Here is a 12,894-nt window from a genome sequence, read left to right as displayed (position 1 = left end):
TGTTAATAATATTCTCTCGCTTGTATGACCATAAACACAGTGAAATCCCAGTGTCCTCCACCCTCCCTTTAAGAATCTCCTCCCAGCAGTTACTGTGTATGTAAGAACCTGGACGAGGAATAGAATCAATTGTCAAAACCCCTTTTGCTATCAGAAAATACTAAGTTCGAATTAATAATACTTACTCCCTCCCAATATTATTATAACTCTATTCTGACCCCCCGCACATCATCCCCTCGCCCCCCCCCCATGTGAGACTCACTCCCTGCACTCCCACACGCACCGCAATCCTGTATTCCCTGTACACCTGTGCACTAGAATTACTGTGTTGGCATCAGTATCTGTTAAGCCAGTATCCTGCGAAATACTAATATCCTAATTAAGGTTTCATTTTTCTGCCACATACTGTGTTGTACTATCCGCTGTTTTTGTCCTGTGTCTGACTGTGGTAATATACGTGTAAAGGTTATTGCCTGGAGTTTTTGTGTCCTACCTCTCTTTATTGCACTAAGCCCTGGTCTTGAAAGAGGGCCCTGCTACACGTTAGGTGTTCTAGGACCGAGGAGTCGGGCCTTTTTCACCTAGCATTACACTGGTGGCCAGCGATGGTTCTTGACCTGGGCATAGAAGAGAAGTAGTGAGGAAATATTTGACAAAATGGCAACGAAACCACACGTACAGTTACCCAAGTTTGACCCCGACTAGTACGATATACACACATATCTGGCAATAATCAAACCCTTACTGGATATTGGCTTTGATAATGACCAGTAGAAAATTGCAGTCACACTTCCACTATTGGGCAAAGCGGCGGCGAACAGAGCACCGAAAATCGTCCCAGAGCTCACCTGGCAGAACTTTACAAAGTTCGTTGTTCAAGCCATCACCCCATCATTAGGGAGAGTGGTGGCTCTATCCCAAATGGATAGTTGTTCATTTGACAGGGATTTAGATAATACCCTGATACAGGCAAGATGCCTAGTTACTGCTGCCTACCCGGAGGCAGATGAGGAAACCCAGGATCACCATACATTTAACACTCTGCTCAGAGTGCTTCCGAGTGTTGTCAAACAACAATTTACTATCCATGACCCAACTGGAGACATAGACAGAGATGTCCAGCTCATACGGTGCCTCCTGACCGCCTGCCCTACTCCCCAGCAAATTAATGTGATAAAGAAATTTCCCACTCAACCCCCTGCTCCCCCGACCGTGCCACGTCCGCCCTTGCCTCACACCAGCCCTACCCTGGTGCCCAGCACGCCTAGGGCACACCCCTCCCGCTGGCGTCCCGCCCCTTGGGAAAATCCGAATCTGATCCTAGTGAATCTTTGGGAATTCACACCCTGCAGCTCCCGCTGTCCCCTACATGACATACGGGACCAGCTTAAAGCTGCCCGCCGCAGAACCACGGCCCCGGGTTCATGTAAGGTGTCCTCTTTAGAAGGTGAGACCCCAGAAGACGAACTGGCACTCATGGACGAGCCCCATCCGGGAGAACAGGAGCAGGAACACGAGAATGAAAGCCCCAGACAGCTGGATTTTAGGCCCGGCCCCACACCAACCCTTGGTGGCGGAGGCCATAACCCCTAAGTATCCCCCCCAGTGTACCACAAGATGAAATTGAACAGCGTGAAGGCCAGACTGCTAGTTGATACGGGAGCAGCCAGGCCCTGCCTTTACAGCCACTATTTCTCCTGCCACAAATCGACCTTTGGCCCACTCCGCCCCACTGCCACTCACCTTGTGGACGGAGGGGGATGGCCCCCTACCCATCCGTGGGGAGACTCGGGCCCTATGGGTCGACACCCACCAGCCTGTGTCCACCTGACATCAATTCTTTGTTTTCAACTCCTGCTGGAACTACGATGGGTACTTAGGACTGGACTTACTCCAAAAACTTGGAGCTACAATTGACTGCCACTACTAGCAGCTCCAGTTCTGTTCCCCACCCCACCCCACCCAAGCCGTTTGCACCTGTACGCCCCGGCCCCGGCCGGAAGATTCGCCCCCTTCCCCCCTCCCGTGCTCCCCTCCTCCTCCCCTCCCTCCACCCCCCTCTCCTCCTCCCGTGCCCCCCCTCACCACCCCTCCTCCCTCCTTCCCTGCCACCGTCTCCATCGCTGTTACCATTCCCTCCCACCATGAGGCCTGGGTGCCCCTTAACTGGCCCTCCGGTCCCTCTGTCTTGTTCTCCCCCCTCCTCCCACTGGGAGCCCTTTCTGTCTGCCTTTTATCTCCCACTTTTTTCCCGCCACACTATACTGCCGTCCGCATAGCTAACCTCACCCCTTTCCCCCTTTCCCTCCCTAAAGGGCTCGTTATTGGAGAGATGGAGGAAGCCAAGCCCGTGCCCCATCCTCTTCCCACTTCCCTGCCCCCCTGCCCCCCTGCCCCCCATTCCTGACCATCTCTCCGCCCAGCAGTCAGACACCTTATGTCGTCTCCTCCTGGATTTCCAGGACCTGTTTGCGACAGGACCAGCAGACATAGGGCACACCACGTACCTGTCACATGAAATTCACATGACAGGCCCACCCATTAGACAGCCTTCCTGACGGAAGAATCCCCGACAAAGGGAGGAGGAGGACCTCCAGGTACGTGAAATGATTGAGGCCGGCGTCATTTCCCCCTCCACCAGCCCTTGGTCCTCCCCCGTTGTTCTAGTAAAGAAGAAAGACCGCACGATGCGATTTTGCATCGATTACCGCTGCCTGAACGACGTCACCATCAAAGATGCCACTCTCCTCCCACGAATTGACAATTCCTTAGATTCCCTTTACGGAGCATCTTGGTTTTCCACCCTCGACCTCCAGTCTGGATACTGGCAGGTCTCTGTACATCCAGAACACCGAGGCAAGACGGCCTTTTCCACGAGCAACGGCAAACATTACAAATTCAATGTCCTGCCGTTCGGCCTCTGCAACACCCCTGCCACCTTCTCCAGGCTAATGGAATCTATCCTGAGCGGCCTCACCTGGGAGATATGTCTGGCCTATTTGGACGATGTCATCGTCTTTAGCCAGACCTGGGCCGACCACTTGCAGCGCCTCCGCCGAGTCTTCACTAGGATTCGCCAGGCAGCCCTCAAGCTCTATCCCTCTAAGTGTGTCCTGGCTGCCAGGACTGTCTCGTTCCTGGGACATGTTATCTCCCAGGCAGGAATCTCCCCAGACCCCGACAAGCTCCGCGACATAGCAGACATACCACCACCACAGGATGTCCACGGCGTCCGTGCCTTCCTAGGACTGACGTCCTACTATCGTCGCTTCATGAAGAGGTTCACACAAATTGCAAAGCCTCTTCACGATCTGACCAGGAAGGGGGAGCCATTCATCTGGACTGAGGAAAGGCGAGCTGCATTCCAACAGCTAAAAGACAAGCTCATCTCTGCCCCCATCGTGGCCTTTCCCGATTATGCCCTCCCCTTTTGCCTCTACACCGATGTTTCCCTCACCGCCATAGGCGCCGTACTAGCCCAGGTACAAGCCAGTCGGGAACACATCATCGCCTGAGCCAGTCGCACCTTGAATCCAGTCGAGAGAAATTATGCCACGACCAAGTGAGAATGCCTTGGAATAATTTGGGCCCTCCAACATTTTAGGGCTTACCTTTCTGGGACCCAGGTCACGATCATCACAGACCACCAGTTACTCCAGTGGCTAAGCCAGTCTGACTCCCATAAAGCCCAACTTGTCAGATGCCACGAAACCCTGGAGGAATTTCAGTATGAAATCTCTTATAGGCCCGGAAAATTCCACACCAATGCAGATACCCTCTCCCGCCTCCCCATCCACGCGGTGCAGCCGGACCTGGACCTCCTACAACTATGGCACCGCAAAGAGCGTCCCCCCTGGATTCCCGCCCCCCTGTTCACCAAACTATTCCGACAGGGTGACCACCTCCTAACCTCGTCCGGGCATATCCTCCTGACCTCCGATGTGGTGCGTGACACCCCGTGCCACCTTCATGCCCATAACGGCATCCACCTGGGCACCAAGAAATTATTATAAGTGTTTAATGACACCTACTGGGCGCCAAATCCTTCCACCCTTGCCAAGGAAATCATTCAAAGTTGCCATGCCTGTGCACTGGGAAAAGATAACACCCAGACCGCCGGACCCTCAGGCCAGATCACCGCCCACAAGCTCTGGCAACTCCTGGCGATAGATGTAGTAGGCCCCCTCCCTCCCAAATCTGGCTATAAATATGTGATCACCTTTGTGGACACATACTCAGAATTTGTAGTAGCCTGTCCAGCTAAAGAGCATCATGCCATCGTCATCGCCAATGCCCTCTTCCGACACATGTTCCCTTATTTTGGCATACCTCAGGCCATCCATTCTGATAATGCCCCTGAATTCTCTGGGAAAATCTGGGAGGAACTCGCCAGAACATTTGGGTATAAAATCTCCCACTCCTCCCCTTACTGGCCACAGGGGAACACAGTATGTGAACGTAGCCATCGTGCTCTCATGAACCAGTTACGCAAGCACATCGAGGCTATGAAAGACGATGACTGGCCGGCTCATGTGAAGATTGTTCAATGGGGCATGAATTCCTACCCCCGAGAAGACGGGGTTTCCCCACATGAAAGAATATACGGCAAGGCCCCCCTTCTATTACCACTACGCCAGCACCTGCAACCACCTGCCTCAGCTCCCACTACAGACCCGTTGCATCTTCTGAAGGGCCGACTGCACCACCTACAAAAAAGTTTAGACCTCCGCCCCGACACAGCCACCAACTCCTTCAGCCCAGGCGACACCGTCGTCATCGCCCAACTTCTCACCCCCCCACAAACTCGCCCCCCGCTGCATGGGGCCTCACACAATCACCCGCGTCCTCAACCCTTACCAGGTTGTCGTGGATTATCACGGCACCCCACGCACCATCCGAAACCGCCACATGCACCCTTTCTGCATGCCTGCCCCTGCCACCCTGACCCCACACCCCCAACCTCCCCCTGTTCCCGTGCCACCCTCCACTTCCACATACGAGTGCTACATTTCCTCCCCGCCCTCCCCCTCCATCCCCCCTACCGCCTCAGCCTCCCCAGCCACCACCACCCCCCGCACCTCACCTGACATCTCACCCGCCATACCAACCTCCCCTCGCTCTCCCTCACCCCTTCCTTCCGCTGCCCACCCTCACCGCTCAGCCTCACGTGTCCTGCCCACACCACCACACCCTCACCACAATCCACTACCACTCCCCTCTGCCCACCGCCCTTGCGTACGCCCACTCCGATGGTATAACCCCCTACAGCGCCCCCCACTCGCACAGCAGCCAGAACTACCCAACCCTGCCCACCCCGTATGCCCACTTCCCCACCCACTACCACCCTCAGAACCACTACCACCCACTCAGGCCGCATCTCACGCCCACCCGCCCGATACACCCATTCTCCTACACCACCCGCATCCACACAACTTCACATTGTCATGATACACCAAGCACAAATCCCCTCCACCTACACTCTAGAGACTCTACGCCACATTACCACGGCACAAAACCCGACCCATGCCCTCAGTGTCCAGTTTACAGCACCACCCCCCACCAGCAGCAACACCGAGCAAGATGAAAGTGCGACAGGCAGTCTGGGTGCCTACCCTTGGCAGGAACAGCTGGCTCCGTGAACCATGCTGCCTGCTGAGCCTCCTCCGCTCCACCCACACCACCTCCATGCTCTTCCTCACGTGCGACGCGGAGCGGGAAGGAAACCACTCCACTGCTGCCTGGCAGGCCCTTCTACAGTACCTCCAACCTGTGTATGCCACTCACAACACTCACATATACCACCTCCAGCCACGGGGATGTGATTTTTTCCAGGGGGAGAGTGGTGAAATGCATGATGTACAGCAAAGTGCCCCCAGGAACTCACCGACACCCCCACTCAGACCCCAAGGAGTAACCGCAGCCGAACCACGGCATGCCGTGCAACAACAGCAAAAGTCAGCCCAGGCCGTGCACCCCTATAGAACCCAGCCGCCGCACCGTCACCCTAGCAGGGAGATGACACTACCTTCAGGGAGTGGGACCACCAGATCAGCTCGGGGTGAAGCTGTCTGTCCAGCTCCGACTAGTGCCCCTCAGGAGACGGCCGATAGCCACTCCCGCCTTCTACAGGAAGGTGCCTTCTCTTTAGGGACGGCCTGTAGCCGCCCACCCCTCGTAAGGGAACCAGTGTCTCACCAGCCTGAGGGTAACGAAGAGACAGCCGATAGCTGCTCCCACCTTCGTCAGAAGGTGTCCTTCCTGGGATGGCCGATAGCCACCCAACACCCCCTCCTGCAGGAGACAGCCGATAGCCGCTCCCTCCTTCGTCAGACGGCTGATAGCCGCTCCCTCCTTCATCAGACGGCCGGTAACCGCTCCGAAGGTGTTGTCCCCGAGACGGCCCATAGCCGCTCACCCCTCCGGCAGAAGGAGACGGCCCATAGCCACTCCCGCCTTCGTCAGACGGTCGATAGCCACTCCCTCCTTCGTCAGACGGTCGATAGCCACTCCCTCCTTCGTCAGACGGCCGGTAGCCGCTCTGAAGGTGTTGTCCCCGAGACGGCCGATAGCCGCTCACCCCTCTGGCAGAAGGAGACAGCTGATAGCCGCTCCCGCCTTCGTCAGACGGCCGATTGCCGCTCCGAAGGTGCTGCCCCAGAGACGGCCGATAGCCTCTCACACCCCCTCCTGCAGGAGACGGCAGGAAGCCGCTCCCACCTTCATCAGATGGCCGATTGCTGCTCCGAAGGTGTACAGAGGCACGCTAAGTCCCCCACTCGGGCCACGGCCAATAGCCGGGCCTTGGCACCCTTTAGTTGCACCTTTGGGCAACCACGGCTGATAGCTGGGCCCCATGGCCGAAGAGAGGAGTCACAAGTGTCCTCACCCCAGCGTGAGACAAGAGCCTGGACCTCCAGCATCGAAGGACCCCAGTGAGGCCCTACAGCTTCCCCTGACCCATGCTCCCTACACCTGGCCCTGGAGAAGACCCACTTGACGGACCCTAGTTCAGGTCGGTGCCGTAGCCCCTCCTTGACGGCACCCCTTGACTCTGGGGACCACAGCCCTCAGTCACTCCAGGCCCTCCCCAGGACGCCCAGGCATGATCTCTCCACACCCCCAAGATGGTGTAAGATCTCCAACTCCAGCCGAGACCTGCGCCAGAGATTCCTGGACCTGTTTGGCCCCAGTCCTGAGGGCCACACTCCTGAACCTAGCCCAGAGACTATGGGCCCCTTCGCCACCTGCAGCCCTGGACGAGAAAGGACGCCCCTCTGAGTTGTCCCGTGCCCTCTCGGCACGCCCTCCCTTCGCTGTGCCCATATTCCGGCAGAGTTGTTGCCGGCGTGTTTCCCCGCCGCCCCCACTATGTGAGTGAATTATGTTAAGTGTGGTGTTGCCCCAGAATTAGTTAAGTGACCTATGCTAAGTGTGACATTGCCCCAGAATTAGTGTAACAGTGATACAGTGACTTAATGTATGTTGAATATCGGGGCGAGTGAAATCACGGGTGAATGAATAAGGATGAGTGCAGAAACTAAGTTCTGGCGAATCAGACTCACGAGTGACGCCCTTACAGAAAATCAGTAAGACTACTACCCCGAGAAATTCTCTATAATAAAATACACAAATGATCTTTGTTACCAGCAAATAGTAGAGAAAGAGTGTTAATAATATTCCCCCGCGTGTATGACCATAAACACAGTGAATTCCCAGTGTCCTCCACCTTCCCTTTAAGTATCTCCTCCCAGCAGTTAGTGTGTACATAAGAACCTGGACGAGGAATAGAATCAATTGTCAAAACCCCTTTGCTATCAGAAAATATTAAGTTCGAATTAATAATACTTACTCCCTCCCAATATTACTATAACTCTGTTCTGATCCGCCGCGCATCACCCTCTCGCATCACCCCCTCGCCCCCCCAGTGTGAAACTCACTCCCCTCGCTCCCATGCGCACCGCAGTCCTGGATTCCCTGTACACCTGTGCACTAGAATTACTGTGTTGGCATCAGTATCTGTTAGGCCAGTGTCCTGTGAGATACTAATATCCTAGTTAAGGTTTCATTTTTCTGCTACATACTGTGTTGTAATATCTGCTGTTTTTGTCCTGTGTCTGACTGTGGTAAAATACGTGTAAAGATTATTGCCTGGAGTTTTTGTGTCCTACCTCTCTTTATTGCACTAAGCCCCAGTCTCGAAAGAGGACCCTGCTACACGTTAGGTGTTCTAGGACCGAGGAGTCGGGCCTTTTTCACCTAGCATTACAATATGCATTCTTCTTTTGTTCCAAAACTCGTTTCACCTCATCATTCCACCATGCAATTCCTTGCACACCCCTGCATCTCCTCCTCACTCCACAAACCAACTCGCACGCTGCACCTATCTCATCCATGAATATCTTGCATACTTCTTCCACCCCCTTCTGTCTGCTCTAACCCATTTCTTCCCACCCAATTTTTCTTCTGTTCAGCTCTTATACTCTGCCATTTTCTCACTCCCTTGCAACTTCTCAACTCTTTTCACAGAAGCTGTTTCCTCCTGTCTTCCCCTTCGCTTCCACTCATTTTCTTTGCAGCCTTACCTTGTCCATCACTGAGTGATGGTCCGAGATAACATTCCCCCACCCTCTCCATCCTCTTGCATCCAACACTTGTCTTCTCATTCGCTCATCCACACACATGTAATCTATCATTACCTTTTGTTCAACAAGTTCACCGTCCATCTTCCTCATAACTCTTCATGTATACCTGTGGATCATCTTATGCTGGAAGAAGGTGCTGGCTATTGCCATCCCCTGACTAGCACAGATGTCCACCAAAGCACTACCGTTCCCATCTACTTCAGCTGGTACACCCCTCTGACCAACCACTCCATCCACTCGTACATTCCCAACTTTGCTATTCATGTCTCCAATCAAAAAGACTCTCTCACTCCTCTCAAACTTTTCCATACATGCTTCTACACTCGCCCAAAACTCATCATTCATTCTTGTCACTCGATCCTCCGTCGGCGCATATGCATATACAATCGCCTAAGCTTGTATATATACCTACTTTCATCCTCACCCATACAATCCTTGCATCCACTGTTCCATACTCTCTTATATTCTCCTTCCACTTCTTGCTCATCATCAGACATACTCTCTCTGTTGCCCTCTCATTCTCATTAACTCCTGCACATATTCCTAAACCATACTCCCATTCTCTCACCCTTTCACCTTTCCATTTTGTTTCAGTCAATCCGCATACATCCACTCTTGCATCCTCAGGCACCTGAACAATCTCTTTTTCACTTCATCATTCACTCCTCTCACATTCCATGTTCCCATCCTTAGAATGTCTTTGGTCAGTTCCTTGGTCATCAATGTATGGTCCCCCCTGGTCCGAGGTGCGTTGTTTGCTTGTTTACTTAGTTCTTTTAAGGGGTGGGGCACTAACTCACCACTAACCCTTTTAGTCGCCATAATAATAATAATAAAAATAATAATAATAATAATAATAATAAGAAGAAGAAGAAAAACTAGAAATCTGAAACTGCCATTAGCAATTTCAGTAGCCCACTGCATGAAGAGGTCATCCAATTCCTTCCTCAGTTTGACTGTACATTTAGTGGTTTCTGAGAATCTGCGAATAGACTATTTTTATATATTTTTGGCTGTAGCTGGAAAACCAGTGCTGGAAACTGTATGATGCTGGGTCATATGAAGAAGTCAGCTGGGTGACTCAGATAGCCAAGCATAATGACCGAAGCTCTAATACTGAGTGAATATGAGCAATTCACATTTTTGTAAGAAAGATTGATAACTAGAAAGCAGAAATTCCCATTACCAATGTCAATAACTCATCACATGACAAGGTCATCCGTATTGTGCAGGTGACCTCAGTACATATATAATAATCAAAATTTGAACTTTCACCTTGACTGTGACCTTGAGTTTTGGGTCAAGGTCATTTATACTTGCTAGCCATGCATTGCATATGAAGTTCAATAAATGTACCAAGTTTGGTGATTGTAGCTCAATTCTATCTTGTTTTTTTTTTTTTAATTGTGCAATTAACCTTTGACCTTTGCTGTGACCTTGAGTTTGGGTCAAGGTCATCCATACTTGGTAGCTATGCATACCATATCAAATTCCATTAATGTATGAAGTTTGATGATTGTAGCTAGATTCTACTGTGGTTTTTTAAACCGAGATTAAATGACTCCAAACTACATTCCATTGATTGTGAGGCGGTCTCAGAAACTATTGTACTAGATGGGCTCATACTTATTTAAGACCTACTCCCAGACCTAAGCTATGTTTTAAACAAATTTCAAGTCCCTTCCCAAAGTGGTTTCAAAGAATCTGCAAATAAACTATTTTTATTGGTATCAGGCTGTAGCTGGAAAACCAGTATTGGGACGTGGATGATACTGGGTCACATGAAGCTGCCAGCTGGGGGACTCAGATGGCCAAGTATAATGGCTGCTGCATTGAAATTGAGCGAATAAGAGAAATTTACTTCTTTGTAAGAAATAATATTCACAACAACAACAACAACAACAACAATAATAATAATGATAATAATAATAATAGTATTAATAACAATTAGAAAATGGAAATTGCTATTAACAATTTCAATGACTCACCACATGACAAGGTCATCTATTTGCTTCCTCAGTTCAACTGCAGGGGCAGATTAAATTCCCCAATACCTATTGCTGATGCTGGTAATTTCACCGTGGTTCATATAGTGTTACCTTCTAAGTGAAGGCATTATTGCTTCCTTAGAAGAGTGTCAAACAGGCCGTGACCTTGAGTTTTGGGTCAAGGTCATTCATACTTGGTAGCCATTCATTGTATATCAAGTTCTACAAATCTATCAAGTTTGGCAATTACAGCTCAATTTTATTTTTATTTTTTTTTTATTGTGCACTCAGTGACCCCACAGTACTTTCCATTGACCCCAGGGAGACCTCAGAAACTACTGGCCTAACTGGGCCCATAGCCATTGCAGACCAGTTCCCTGACCTTGGGTATGTCCCACCAAAATTTCAAGTCTGTATCTTTATCAGTTTCCGATATTCCATAAATATACTATTTTTATAGGTTTTTGGTTGTACTGGAAAGCCAGTACAGCCAACTGGATGACACTGGGTCATCTGAAGCCGCCAGCTGGGGGGTCTCAGATGGCCAAGTATGTTGGTAGTAGCTTTGAAAATGAGCAAAAATGAGCAATTTAATTCTTTGTAAGAAAAGATAATTAGAATAATGATATTGACAAGAGCAGTATAACTCACCACTAGTGTGGTGAGTTATAATAATAATAATAATAATAATAATAATAATAATGACAAGTACAATATAACTCACCACTGGTGTGGTGAGTTATAATAAGAACTACAAAAAGGTGTTTGTCATTAGCAATTTCAATAACTTACCACATGACAAGGTCATCCAATTTCTTTTTCATTTCCACTGCAGGGGCCGATTTATTCCCCAGTATCTATTGCTGGAGCTGGTGATTTCAACTGGCTTCATATAGTGTTTCCTTGGAAGTGAAGGTATTATGGTCCCCATAGGAGAGTGTTAAACAAGCTGTGACCTTGAGTGACCAAGTTTGGTGATTGAACCTCAATTCTATTTTTTTGTTTTTAATCACTCAATAACCCCAAACTACTTTCCATTGATCCATGGCAATCTCTGACACTACTGGTCCAAATGGACCCATGGTCGTTTCAGACCTGCTCCCCGACTTTGGCTGTCCCACAAAAATTTGAAGTCTTTACCTTTACCGGTTTCTGAGAATCCGCGAAGAGACTATTTTTATAGGTTTTGGCCATAACTGGAAAACCAGAACTGGGAAATAGGAGACACTAGGTCAAATGAAGCCGCCAGCTGGGGGTCTCAGATGGCTAAGAATGATGGCTGTTACTTTGAAATGGAGTGAATACGAACATTTTACTTTTTTGTAAGAAATAATAATAATAATTATAATAATAATAACAATAATAATAATTATTATTTTAATTATCATGACAGGAACAATATCACTCAACACTGGTGTCGCGAGTTATAATAGTAGTAGTAGTAGTAGTAATAATCTATCTATCTATTGCCAGACGCCTTAATCCTGTACGGGGTCGCCACAAACAAATCGCCTCCACGTTGCCCTGTCCCTCGCCATTTCACTGCCCTATTCTCAACTCACACCCCTCTCTCTCATATACCTCTCCACTCCATCCCTTTATCTCATCCTCTGCCTCCCCCTCCCTCTCCCCGTCTCCACCTCCTTTACATACACTTTCCTCGTCAGTCTCTCACTCTCCATCCTCTCCACATGGCCAAACCACCTCAGTGTGTTCCTCCTAAAGCTTCCTATCACATCCACATCCACACCACAACGCTTCTTTATATCCTCATTTGTAAGCCTGTCTCTCCATGTGACTCCACAGGCTCCTCTTAAATAACTCATTTCCACTGCTCTCACTCTTGTGTCCTTCCAACAACGACCAAGCTTCACTTCCATACGTTAGAGTTGGTATCACAATACTGTCATGTAGTAATTTTATCACTTCCATGTTCACTTCCCTGTTTCTTATCACTGCTTTCAAGGAACGAGCTACCTTTCTTCCTTGTTGTACCCTTTCAAGCACATCACCTTCCAAACCTCCATCCTTACTCATCACACTACCCAAGTACTTAAACATACTCACATTTTCCATTTCCTCACCATCCAACCTCAATGTACATTCACTGACCTCACTTTACTCTTCCCTGCATTCACCTTTAGATTCCATTTCTTACGCACTCTCCCAAACTCAACCACCAAGCCTTGCAGCTCCCCTTTGTCTTCACTTAACAACACAGTATCATCTGCAAACAAAAGTACAGGGAGTTTCCAAACACTACC

Source organism: Coenobita brevimanus, chromosome 55, assembly GCF_032717465.1.
Source record: "Coenobita brevimanus isolate Jiangsu-jjx chromosome 55, ASM3271746v2, whole genome shotgun sequence".
NCBI lineage: Eukaryota > Metazoa > Arthropoda > Malacostraca > Decapoda > Coenobitidae > Coenobita > Coenobita brevimanus.
The sequence above is the reverse complement of the archived record's forward strand: the minus strand, read 5'-3'. Positions refer to the sequence as shown.